The sequence below is a fragment of the Felis catus genome, chromosome B4, assembly GCF_018350175.1.
Source record: "Felis catus isolate Fca126 chromosome B4, F.catus_Fca126_mat1.0, whole genome shotgun sequence".
Classification (NCBI taxonomy): domain Eukaryota; kingdom Metazoa; phylum Chordata; class Mammalia; order Carnivora; family Felidae; genus Felis; species Felis catus.
This window is the reverse complement of record NC_058374.1, coordinates 66141855-66156341: the sequence shown is the minus strand read 5'-3', so window position 1 is coordinate 66156341 and position 14487 is coordinate 66141855.

Genomic DNA, 14487 nt, shown 5'->3' with positions numbered 1-14487 from the left:
CTTATAAATTTCTTTAAAATAGTTTAATCTGAAGCTTGGTTTCTTCATCTATACTGTATTAAAGGCAAAATTTTTTCCACCTGTGAGGATCAAATTAAATATTTGTAATAATTCACCTATAATTGAAATGCAGTCATTCAACATATGTACATTCCAGTTCCATATAAATATAAGATTTGTGAAAATATTTTGAAGAGCATAGACCCCCAAATAAAGGTGGTATAGATTATTCTTATTTCATTACATACTCTGGGCACAGTGTGACAGTAAGTGATGAAAGAAAGTAAAGGTAGGATAAATGTGTTCCCTGTTCTCAAAGGAGCCAGGACAAATACACATAAAATGATTGGGTAACAGTGCAAATTAGTATCCAATTAAGGGCAGCAAAGAGGCATAAAGGCAATATATGCTTAAAATTTTAAGATGTGAGGTCCTTGGAAAGGGCATGGGTAGGAGTCAGAACTTGAGTTAGGGATCAAGTACAGTCACAATTTAATTAGGTAGATACGTTGTAAAGTATGATGATCTTCAAGATATTTCTTAAATGCCTTCAGATATGGGGCTTGTTTAGCTTTTTTTTTTGATCATTTTATTTTCAAGACTAACCAAACAATGCACACCCAAAACTATGATTAGGCAGGACTCAGACCAAATATATCTGCAGTTGGTCAAAGGCTTAAATCAGAAGAGAAAGAAGGTCTGCTGGTCACCCAAGTTAAAGTCATTAACTGATACCATCTTATTCTTGTCCTGACAGAAGCATAAAGAAGAGCCTTTGTTAGAAATAGAATGCTAAATTCCCATAGAAATATCACAATGGAGTTTTCTACTATGAGGCAAAGTGCACTTTAAATCATAAAACATTAGTAGAGACATGGTGGCATCATATAAGTTTTACTGTAAAAAAAAATTAGTGCTCAACTTTTAATTAAGAACGATTTCAAAAACACTCAGTGACTCAGTTCAAACAATCTCACTACTTACATGAATAGCACTGTTATCCAATGTACTGTTTTGAAATTATGTAAGAAGTCACCACGGGAGCTCAGTCTTACTGCATTGCTGAGCAACAACTTCCCTTGTCATTCATCTGACAAGTTGGCAGGAAAACTTTGTTTAAGATTGAACTTCACTGTTTTTCATTTAAAAAGAAATTGGGAGATCAGTAAATTGTGCTCTGTTCTCTACTGAGTTATTGTTACAGTACATAGCTAGCTATTTTCTCTCTCCTGATACTGCAAGGAGACCATTTCTTCTTATGAAGTCATGACCAAAATTTAATATTTTAAAGTAACAGTATGTTTTGTTTGTTTAAAAATGCAGAACAATGTGCTTCTAAAATAAGTCTATTGTTCAAGGGTACAGTGAATAAAAAGTTCTTCTTAGCTAATAATAAGCATGGACATTTATTTGGTACTTGCAACATGCTGCATACTATATTAGGCACAGTTTTTTTTAATTTCAGGTTTCTGCCTAAATATCACCCAGAAAGCTGTATGTTATTCACCTTAACTCCTCCAGTCATAACTCTTGATCTAGTTACCTGCTTTATTTTATCCATAATGCTTTTTTTTTACCAACTAATATAGCATATGTTTATTTGTTAAATTACATAGCTGTCCACTCCCTCTAGAACTACCCTATCTCATAGGAAACTACTAGCCACATGTGGCAACTTAAGTTTTTCCACATAGTCTTCATAATAATAAAAGCAACTAGGTGTATCATATAGCATAATATTAGCAAATGTATGCATAGTAGATAAACATTAGTTGCATCATATGATCATGGTTAATTAATCAGGATTATGATTTCAGTATCTGGGTATGCCAGTTACTTTTGTAATTCATAACAGTTTTAAAGTATATTCTTTTTAAAATTTTTTATTTAAATCTAATTTAGTTATCATATAGTATAATGGTTTCAAGAGTAGAATTTAATGATTCATCACTTACATATAACACCCCATGCTCATCCCAACAAGTGCCCTCCTTAATGCCCATCACCCATTTAGCCCACCCCCCAACCCAACACCTCCTAGCAACTCTCAGTTTATTCTCTTTATTTAAGAGTCTTTTATGGTTTGGGGTGCCTGGGTGGCTTGGTTAAGCGCCAACTTCAGCTCAGGTAATGATTTCACGGGTTCATGGGTTAGAGCCCTGCATTGGGCTCTGTGCTGACAATTCAGAGCCTGGAGCCAGCTTTGGATTCTGTGTCTCCCTCTCTCTCTGCCCCTCCCTCACTCGCACTCTGTCTCTCTCTCAAAAATAAACATTGAAAAAAAAGTCTCTTATGGTTTGCCTCCTTCTCTTTTTTTATCTTATTTTTTTCCTTCCCTTCCCCTATGTTCATCTATTGTGTTTCTTAAATTCCACATATGAATGAAATCATATGGTATTTGTCTTTTTCTGACTGACCTATTTCACTTAGCATAATATGTCCTAGTTCCATCCACGTTGTTACAAATGGCAAAATTTCATTCTTTCTGATCACCAAGTAATATTCTGTTGTATATACATACCACATCTTCTTTATCCACTTGTCAGTCGATGGACATTTGGGCTCTTTCCATAATTTGGCTATTGTTGGTAACACTGCCATAAATATTGGGGTACAACTGCCCCTTTGAGTCAGCATTGTTATAAAGTACATTCTTAACCTTAGAATTATAAAATTGTACCATTGACACAAAAACACAAAGAACATAAGCCAAAGAATTTTATGAGGCAACACTGATCTCATTTTACTACATAAAAATTTCTAAAATTAATATTATTTCCAGCATTTTAAGAATAGTATATTCATTATATTCATAATAATAATATAATGATGTATTAAGATGGGTGGTTCTATTCTCTGCATAAATTCTCCTACATAATGTCTTATCTGGGGGGACATTTAACTTTAGTGAGAAACCCTTGAAGTGGTAATAATGAACTGGCTCCAAAAGAACTCTACAAATATCACCTCATTTGTTTCTAAACACGTAACAGACATTAGGAGTTTTAATTTGTTCTAATTAAGCCTCAAGACCCACATATTTAACAGTTAAGCCATTTCTACTGTTCTTTTCAAACTTTATTTTCAATTTTATTTACACATGTTCTTTTGAGAGTAATACAATGTATGCTTCCTTATCTACTAATATTTAGACAATGAAAAGAGAACAGGGATCACTTAAAACTGGAAAACCCTCTCTGACAGCATATACTGCTCCTACTTTCTCCTCACACTGCAGACAAGCTCCTTTCATCAGAACTAGCAGCCAAGGGCTGTGAACAGTGACTATCAAATCCTCAGATGAGCAGAGAGAGCAAGTGTCACCAAAGATCTGGGTCCCAGGAAAAGAAACTAATCAATCAATGAACTAATACGGCAGAAAGTGTAGAAGAACAAAGAAAAAAGAAGTTAAATTAAGCATACCAGATTGCCTAATGAGATTTTGAGTAGATATTAAATTTATAAAAGAGAAATAACTAAAAGTAAAGAAATTAAAATATTTTTAAAGTCTCATTAGTTGTCCTTAATCACAAATAGGCATACAGCTAAAGAAAGAAGTAGTTAGCTGGAAATGAACATGAACGTTTTTCTCAGTACAAGGTGCACATGTATAGGTTGCTGGTGTAAAACAAAATATTATAAACATGAAAGGCAGAATCAAAAGTTCCAAAACCTATATGAAAGTGCATACAGAATTCAAAACAGAGAAGGCAGGGGAGTAAAAAATAAAATAGAAAAAATTCTATGCACAGTGGGGATGTAGCTATTTAAATAAAAATGCTCTTTAAATTATGTGAGCAAGAGTTTTAAAAAGAGAGAGAGAAACAAACAAAAGACCCAGCTAGACCTTGCCCAGCTAGCCTACACAACTGTGTAAACTAACCCTTTCAGTAAATCTCTAAATATGTATCTCCCACTGTTTGTTTCCCTGGTGGAACACTGACTGATACAGATTTTGGTTCCAAGAGTAGTTATAGAGAGGAGACAGTGGTAAGCTGAATAAGGACACCATCTTCCACCAAGATATTCATGTCCTAATTTCTATATTGATACAGAGAGAACTAAAAGATATTATGAGACTATTTTGTGCACTCTCAAGTAAAATTTAAATCCCAAAAGAAATGCCTAGTATCTGAGGAAAATATAGATTTTTAATTTGAAAGCTTCATAAAGACAAATTCCACAGATGGGGTAGACAATTATATCAAGGATCCAACTAATAGAAAAAAAAAATAGACCCAGATGGATTCAAGGTAAATTCTAACCTTGAGGCAAGGTATTTCAACTGCTAGGTAAATTATTTTAGAGCATAGAAAAAAGAGAAATCTTTCCAATCATTTTTACGTAGCAAATACACACTTGACATCTAAATCTAACAAAAATAGCACAAAATTAAAATAAAATTATAGACCAATATCATGTAGGAATATGGAGTCAAAACTCCTAAGTAAAATATTAACTACTTGACTTCAGTATCACATTAAGCAAAAGCACCATGACCAAGCGGAATTTATACCATGAATCTAAGGATAGTTCACTAATGAATATAATCATATTACTAAGACTAAAACTTGGTTTTCCTCTCTTTTTCCCTCCTATTATCATTTGTTTTGTTTCTTACATTTCACATGTGAGTGAAATCATACCGTATCTGTCTTTCTCTGACTGACTTATTACGCTTAGTGTCCTATACACACACACACACACACACACACACACACACACACATAATTAAATCTTGCCATTTGCAATGACATGGATGGAACTAGAGTGTATTATGCTATTATTTATTTATATATACAAATATAAATATATATAAATAAAAATACAAATATATTTGTATATATACATATATCACATCTTATTCATCCATTTTATCAGTCAATGTACATTTGGGCTCTTTCCATAATTTGCCTATTGTAGATAATGCTGCTCTAAACATCAGGGTGCACGCGTCCCTTCAAATTAGTATTTTTGTATCCTTTGGAGCACTTAGGTCTTTTTAATATTGCCCCAGACATCCAATTGTCTTGGTCCATTTGGGCTGCTATAACAAAATATCATTAACTAGGTGTCTATACAGAAACTTATTTGTTACAGTTCTGGAGGCTGAGAAGTTCAAGATAAAGGTGCTGGAAGATTCTATGTCCGGTGTCATCCCCCTTTCTGGTTCACAGATCTCATCTTTTTGCTGTACCCTCATGTGGCAGAAAAAAGTGAGGGAACTCTCTGGGGCCTTTTTTATGAGGGTACAAATCCTATTCCTGAGGGTCCCACCCTTGTGACATAATCACCTCCCAGAAGCCCCATCTCCAGATACCACCATACTGAAGATTAGGTTTCAAAATCTGAATCTGGGCAAGGCAGGAGACACAAATATTCAGTCTATGGCACCAATCAAATACTACACTACCAGCAAGTTTACCATAGTTTGGGTAATTTAGTGATAATTTATATCGTAAACTTTTTTAAAAGTCTGAAAATAGTAAGTAATACATATTTGTTGAAATATGAGAACGGCCAGGAATTTTACTAATAGACTTCCAGAAAGAGGAAGAAGTCCTTGATTACTGGATTCTTATAAAATACCAACTCTTGCTTGAAGAGTGTGTGGACAGTAGGAGAGGAGATTGTGAAGGACAGAATATCAGATGTGGTGTTTTGGTTTTGTTTTTGTTTTCTTTTCAGATTTGTTTCATTTGATTGTCTTTCACTTCCAGAGTGCTAAAATGTCTGTCCTCTTACCAAATACATCACAACATGCCAGTGTTCTTCTGTGCATACTATTGGTATTGTCAGAAATGCCGTTTCTCTACTTTTCTAGTTGGAAACTCCATTGATTTTTTTAAGACTAAGCTCATGTTGTGTGAAGCTTTCAGTCAAGGCAGTACTATTCTCCTATGATGTTCTTTAGTGTGTTCACACTTAGGATGTTTAAATGTCCCCATTTTCTGCTCAATCACAAGCCCTGGGACATCAGAATCTATGCCATATTTACGTTTTAATCTCTAGTGCCAAATGATGCCTGGCAAGTAGTCAATCTATAAAGAAGAAAAGTAATTATATTACTTGGGAATTAGCTTAATGACTCATATCTAGAAACCAAAAAACCTTGCTGCTATCTTGTCACTGCCATTGGGACTTCTGCAGTCACCCAGGGCAGTCTACTTAAGTATTTGCCTTGTATTTTCTAAGAAATTAGTCAGAATAGGCTTCTAACCTTAAAAATATTTAAGGTCTTTGTGAGACCTGGCTTAGTCCAATACTGCAGGCCTCTGCCATGTCTTTGAAACTCTCAAAATAAAATTCAAAAAGTTATATTAAATACACTCTTTGTATTTCTCTACCTACCTAATTAACCAGTTCATCTCTGAAGACAGGGAATGTCCTTGCAAGGAGTCTGCTATAGCTGAATGTAAAACATTCATGTTTTACAGCCTACTCTTTTAAACTGTGAACCACATGCTTCAAATGTAAGCAACTGAATAGCTTTCTAGTCTACCATTTTTACAGCCATGAATTTACAATAAATGCGTTTCTAATAAATAATTTATCACTATAGAAATATTCTGGAAATAACATAAATGTTTGCATTTCTTTGTTTTCTACTAGGGGTCTTATAGTTTCAGGTCTTGTACATAAGTTTTCAATGCATTTTGAGTTATTTTTATGTTTGGCTTCAAATAACAGTCCAATTTTGGGACACCTGGGTGGCTGAGTCAATTGAATGTCTGACTTCAGCTCAGGTCATGATCTCACGGTTTCTGAGTTTGAGCCCTGCATCAGCGTCGCTGCTGTCAGCTCAGAGCCTGCTTTGGATCCTCTCTCCCCTTCTCTGTCTCTGCCCCTTCCCCGCTGGTGCTATCTCAAAAATAAATAAACACTAAAAAAAAATAATAATAAGAGACCCATTTCATTCTTTTGCATGTGGATAACCAGTTTTCCCAGCAGCATTTATTGAAGAGATTATCGTTTCACCATGTATCTTGGTGCCCTTGTCAAAAATCAGTTGGCCATATATGCATAGCTGTGTTACTGAGGTTTCTATTCTGTTCTATTGGTCTATATGTCTGTCTTCATGCCAATACCTTACTTTTTTAATTGCAGTAGTTTTTTAATATGTTTTGAAATCAGGATGTGTGATGCCTTCAGTTTTGTTCTTTCTCAGAATTGTTCTGGCTACTTGAGGTTGTTTGTGGTTCCATATGAACTTTAGAATTATTATTTTTTTCTATTTCTGTAAAGAATGCCATTGGAATTTTGCTAGGAATTGCTTTCAATCTGTAGATTGTTTTGGATGGTATGGACATTTAAGCAGTATTAATTATTCCAATCTGTGACCAGGGGATGTTTTCTATTTCTTTTTGTCTTCTTTAATTTCTTTCATCAATGCTTTGTGTAGTTCTCAGTGTACCTGTCTTTTCTCTCCTTAGTTAGGTTTAATCCTAAGGATTTTATTCTTTTTAATGCTATTGTAAATGGGATGTTTTCCTAATTTCTTTTTAACATAGTTCATTGTTACTATTGTTAGTGTTTTCTTGTTAGTGATTTTTATGTTGATTTTGTATTCTACAACTTAATTATGAGTTCTAATACTTTTTTGTGACATCCATTACACTATTTTAATAGTGCCCACAAACTTTGCTCCAATAAAGCTTCATTTTCTCCATCCTCCTTTGTAAGAGTATTGTCATACAAATTACATCTTTGTACATTAAAAGCCCATGAACGTAATTTTACAATTATTGCCTTATGCAGCAGTCTTTAAAATCAGATAGGAGAGGAGTTAAAAAGAAAGTATACATTTACAGTGTCTTTATATTTAACATCATAGTTTCATTACTTGTGCTCTTTATTTCTTTGTGTGGACTTGAGTTACTGTCTAGTGTCCTTTCATTTCAGCCTGAAGGGCTCACTTTTACAAGTTCTTGTAGGACAGATCTACAGTGAAACCATCTCAGGTTGTTTTGCTTATCTGAGCAGTCTTGACTCTTCCTTTTTGAAGGATGGTTTTGTTGGAAACAGAATTCTTGAATTATTGAATGTCATCTCACTGCCTTCTGCTTTCCCTGGCTTCTGATGAGAATTCAACTGTCAATCTTCTTGAGAATCCATAGTACATGGTAAACCCTTTTTGTCTTGCTACTGTAAAGTTCTTTGTCCTTGACTTTTGACAATTTGATGATGATGATGAAGTCTCTTTTCAGCTAGCTTATTGGTCAGCTCATAATTGTTGATAATTTCCTTATATTCTTTCAACAAATCAGTTTTCCTACCTTTGCTGAAAAACTCTGTGTGTTGGAGTATACTGTCAAAGCTCAGATCTTCACTTCCTGTTTTTACAGGAACAAAAGTTTAACAAGAAGCAAGTGATTAAGACTCTCATAGACTTTCCTGGCAAGTGCATAGCCCTACTCATATGTGCAGTCTTCTAGATCCCCTGGAAATTATATTCTTTATCTTATATTTATTTTATTATAACAATATATTATACATTATACTTATTTTTTTATTTTTATTTATCTATTTTAAATGGTCAAAGAAAGCAGTGTGGAAAGGGGGATAATACTAAAATGAAGGAAATTACCATGAGACAAGAAGTTTATCAGCCTGGGCCAGATGAAGAAGTGTTATTATAATAGTGCTATGAATGTGATTTTAAGTATATTGGCAATTATTTCATATTCCTTTGATCTTGCCCAATCCCATCCCTAGAGCCTAAGGCTCCTGAGAAGAAAAGGAGCAGAGTCCTCAGAATAGGTGACACATTTTAACAAGTCCCCATTTGGAGGAATTTAGTTTATCTCAAATAATTCAACATTATAGATAATGCTGAAATAAATTTTCTTGTATACACATAGTGTTCAATTTTCCTATTATTTTTCAAAGGTATGTTTTCAGATATGGAATTATTCAAAGTATATTCATATGTTTTAAAGCTTTTGATAGAAGCAGGCCTAAAGAATAGGACACCAAATGGAAAGAATACAATAATAGTGTATGAAATTATGTTTTCCAGAATTTAATGCCATATTGTTAATTATTATTATTTATAATCTTTACAAATACAATAGATGAAGGAGCCAAGATGGCAGAACAGCATGGAAGTTCTTTGTGTGTCTCGCGTCCATGAAATTCACCCAGAACAACACTAAACCATCCTACACACCTAGAAAACTGGAGAATTAATGCAACAATCTGCACAACCTGCACCACGGAATTGAGCAGGTACACGGCACAGAGAAGTGAACTTGGGGAGAGAGAAGGTGCAGAAAGGGAGGTGCTTTTGTGAGCGCAGAGAGGACAGAGACAGGGGGATGGGGGGAGAATACAGGAAAAGCACTCTTCCCCAAAAGCAGCTGGAGAGAACATGGAAAATTGGAAACAGCTGCAGGGACTAAACTGAAAAGGGAGAAAGGAGAGGGTTTAAATTCCATTAAGACTGTAAACAAGGGGAGCTTAAAGGCTGCAACACTGCAGCTCCATACCTGGCGGTGCTCTGGTGGGAAGGGCGAATCCCCAGGAACAGAGTGGGGTCCGGGACATTCTCAGGCCACAGAGAAAAGGGGTTCCACTGCTGGAAGGACATTTGGTGGAGACTGTTGAAGCCACCTGGTCCCAGCAGACCCCAGAAAACGGCCACATTCGCTGGTGCTGGAACAAGTTCGTTAAGGGTGAAGACTGGCGCCAGATGTGCGTTGTGACTTTCCATAATCCCTGAAACGCTGCTGCTACACTGTCTCACGAAGTTTTTCTGGGGTGGGCTGGCACCTGGCCGCAATTTCTGGGCACCGGCAGCAGCAGGGTCCAGGAAGCATTCCTGGGTGCAACCGACATTCGGCCATTGTTCATTCGGCTATTGCTTGGTGAGACCCTCCCACAGAGGGGCGGAACGGTCAAAGCCGCAGTCCTTCAGAAGTAAGGGGCTGGGGAAAACAGCCGCATCTGAAACAAAACTCAGGAGAGAGGTACTGCCTGGGGCATGGTCACGGACAGTGAAAAAGCGGGGAATGGACGAAAGCTGAAGACAGAGGATGGGTGCGCGACTACTAGTCCAGGAGAACAGACTGGGTAGTTTGATGGTGCCATTTTCACCCATGCCGCGCATGCGCATATGCACCTAGGAGCGCCGCAACAATCCACCCTAGTAGGCTAGCAGCACCATCTAGTGGAGAACGGAGCCATTACACTGAGTCCCACCCAACTGGGGCAACTTCGCTCTCAAGAACACAAGTCTCACTGCTGGCTTAGTTTACAGACTATAGGGTGCTACATAGACTGATTTCCAGGGGGAAAACGAAGTAATTTCAGTCCTACTTAAATCTGTTAGCAGGTCCATCTATTCAATTTTCTTTTTTTCTTTCTTTCTTTCTTTTCTCTTTTACACTTCTTTTCTTTTTCTTTTATAGAGAAAGAGAAAAACTCATTTATTTTCAATTTTTATTAAAAATATTTTTCTTTAACTTTTATTACTATATTTTTTACTTTTGTGTAAATTTTTGCAAATTCTATTTACTTCCATCATTTTATTTTAGTCTACTACAGTGTATTCACTTTTTTTAAATTTCCAAACGATTTTGTTTTTTTCTTTTTTCTTTTTCTTTTTCTTGAATGCAGAAAGTGAAAAACTTCATTTTTTACTTTCAATTTCTATTAAAAATACTTTTCTTTAATTTTTTCGTATATATTATTTACTTTTGTGTAAAATTTTCAAATTCTATTTTACTCCCATCATTTCATTTTAGTCTACTTCAGTATATTCATTTTTTCAAATTCTCAAATTATTAACTTTTGTTCTCCCCCCTTTTTCCCTTTAATTTGTCAAACCACTTTCAAAACCCAGACCAAAACACACCTAGGATCTAGCATCATTTATCCGATTTTGTGTGTGTATTTAATTTTTTAATTTTAATATTTTTTAATTTTAATTTTTCTACCTCATTTATTCCTTTTCTCCCTTCAAAATGAGAAAATGAATGAATTCAACGCAAAAGAAAGAGCACGAAGAAACAACACCTAGGGATTTAACCAACACAGATACAAGCAAGATGTCTAAACCAGAATTTAGAATCACGATAATAAGAATACTAGCTGGAAAAAAAAAAAAAGAATACTAGCTGGAGTCGAAAATAGATTAAAATCCCTTTCTGCAGAGATAAAAGAAGTAAAAAAATAGCCAGAATGAAATTTAAAATGCTACAACTGAGCTGCAATCACAGATGGATACAGCAGCGGCAAGAATGGATGAGGCAGAACAGAGAATAAGCGATATAGAGGACAAATTATACAGAATAATGAAGCAGGAAAAAAAGAGGGAGATTAAAGCAAAAAAGCACAATTTAAGAATTAGAGAAATAAGTGACTCATTAAAAAGGAACAATAAGGGTCTCAGAGGGGAAGAGAGAAAAATAGGGGTAGAAGGGTTATGTGAGCAAATCAAAGTGGAAACTATCCTAACCCTGGAGAAAGACACACACATCAAAATCCAGGAAGCCCAGAAGATCTCCATTAGATTCAACAAAAACCGACCATCAAGAAGGCATATCATAGTCAAATTCACAAAATACTCATGCAAGGAGAGAATCATGAAAGCAGCAAGGGGAAAAAAGTCCCTAACCTACAACAAAGAGAGATCAGGTTAGCACCAGACCTATCCACAGAAACTTGGCAGGCCAGAAAGGAGTGGCAAGATATAATCAGTGTGCTGAATCAGAAAAATATGCAGCCAAGAATTCTTTATCCAGCAAGGCTGTCATTCAAAATAGAGGGAGAGAGAAAAAGTTTCCCAGACAAACAAAAAATAAAGGAGTTTGTGACCACTAAACCAGCCCTGCAAGAAATTTTAAGGGGGACTCTCTGAGGGGAAAAATGATGAAAAAAAATACATATATATAAATATATATACACACACATATATACACACACACATATATATTTCATGTATATATAATATATAAATATTATATATTATTTTTATATATTTACATATTTATATATAAATAAATACCAAAAGCAACAGAGATTAGAAAGGACCAGAGAACACCACCAGAAACTCCAACTCTACAAGCAACAAATGGCAATAAATTCATATCTTTCAGTACTCACTCTAAACACCAACGGACTCAATGCTCCAATCAAAAGACGTAGGGTAACAGAATGGATAAGAAAACAAGATCCATCTATATATTGTTTACAAGAGACCCACTTTAGACCTAAACACACCTTCAGATTGAAAATAAGTGGATGGAGAACCATCTATCATGCTAATGGTCAACAAAAGAAAGCCAGAGTACCTTACTTATATCAGATTATCTAGACTTTAAAATAAAGACTGTATCCAGAGATGCAGAAGGGCATTATATCATAATCAAGGGGTCTATCCACCAAGAAGACATAACAATTGTAAATATTTATGTGCCCAAATATATATATATATTTAAACACCCAAATATATAAATCAATTAATCACAAACATAAAGAAACTCATCGATAGTAATACCACAATAGTAGGAGACTTCAACACCCCACTCACAGCAATGGACAGATCATCTAATCAAAAAATCAACAAGGAAACAATGGCTTTGAATGACACACTGGACCAGATGGACTTATCAGATATATTCAGAAAATTTCATCCTAAAGCAGCAGAATATACATTCTTCTCCAGTGCACATGGAACGTTCTCCAGAATAGACCATATACTGGGACACAAATCACCTTAAATAAGTACAAAATGATCAAGATCATACCGTGCATATTTTCAGACCACAACACTATGAAACTCGAAATCAACCACAAGAAAAAATTTGGAAAGGTAACAAATACTTGGAGACTGAAGAACATCCTACTAAAGAATGAGTGGGCTAACGAAGCAGTTACAGAGAAATTAAAAAGTATATGGAAGTCAATGAAAATGATAACACCACAACCCATAACCTCTCAGACTCAGGAAAGGTGGTCATAAGAGCAAAGTATATAGCAATCCATAACTTCCTAAAGAAGGAAGAAAGATCTCAGATACACAACATAACCTTATGCCTTAAGGAGCTGGAAAAAGAACAGCAAATAAAATCCAAAGCCAGCAGAAGATAGTAAATAACAAATATTAGAGGAGAAATTAATACTATCGAAACCAAAAAAACATTAGAACAGATCAATGAAACCAGAAGCTGGTTCTCTGAAAGAATTAACAAAATGAATAAACCACTAGCTAGTTTGATCAAAAACAAAAAGAAAGGACCCAAATAAATAAAATCAAGAATGAAAGAGGAGAGATCACAACCAAGACAGCAGAAATAAAAACCATAATAAGAGAATATTATGAGCAATTATATGCCAATAAATTGGTCAATCTTGAAGAAATGGACAAATTCCTAGAAACATATACACTAATGAAACTGAAACAAGAAGAAATAGAAAATTTGAACAGACCCATAACCAGTAGGAAATCGAATTAGCAATCAAAACTCTCACAAAAAACAAGAGTCCAGGGCCAGATGGCTTTCCAGGGGAATTCTACCACACATTTAAGGAAGAGTTAACACCTATTCTCTTGAAGCTGTTCCAAAAAATAGAAATGGAAGGAAAACTTCCAAACTCTTTCTATGAAGACAGCATTACCTTGATTCCAAAACCAGACAGAGACACCACTAAAAAGGACAACGATAGACCAATTACCCTGATGAACATGGATGCAAAAATCCTCAACAAGATATTAGCCAATCGGATCCAACAATACATTAAAAGAATTATTCACCACAACCAAGTGGGATTTTACCTGGGATGCAGGGCTGGTTCAATATCCACAAAACAATTAACACGATTCATAACATCAATAAAAGAAAGGACAAGAACCATATGATCCTCTCAATAGATGTATATAAAGCATTTACAAAATAGAGCATCCTTTCTTGATAAAAACCCTCAAGAAAGTAGGGCTAGAAGGAGCATACCTCAAGATCATAAAAGCCATATATGAATGACCCAATGCTAATATCATCCTCAATGTGGAAAAACTGAGAGCTTTCCTTCTAAGGTCAGGAACGAGACAGGGATGTCCACTCTAACCACTGTTATTCAACATAGTATTGGAAGTCTTAGCTTCTCAATCAGACAACACAAAGAAATAAAAGGCATCCAAATTGGCCAGGAAGAGTTCAAACATTCACTCTTCACAGATGACATGATATTCTACATGGAAAACCCAGAAGATTCCACCAAAAAACTGCTATAACTGATTCATGAATTCAGCAAAGTTGCAGGATATAGAATCAATGCACAGAAATCAGTTGCTTTCCTATACACCAACAATGAAGCAACAGAAGAAGAAATCAAGGAATTGATCCCATTTACAATTGCACCAAAACCTATCAAATACCTAGGAATAAATCTAACCAAAGAGGTGAAAAATCTATACACTGAAAACTATAAAAAGCTTATGGAAGAAATTGAAGAAGACACAAAAAAGTGGGAAAAGATTCCATGCTC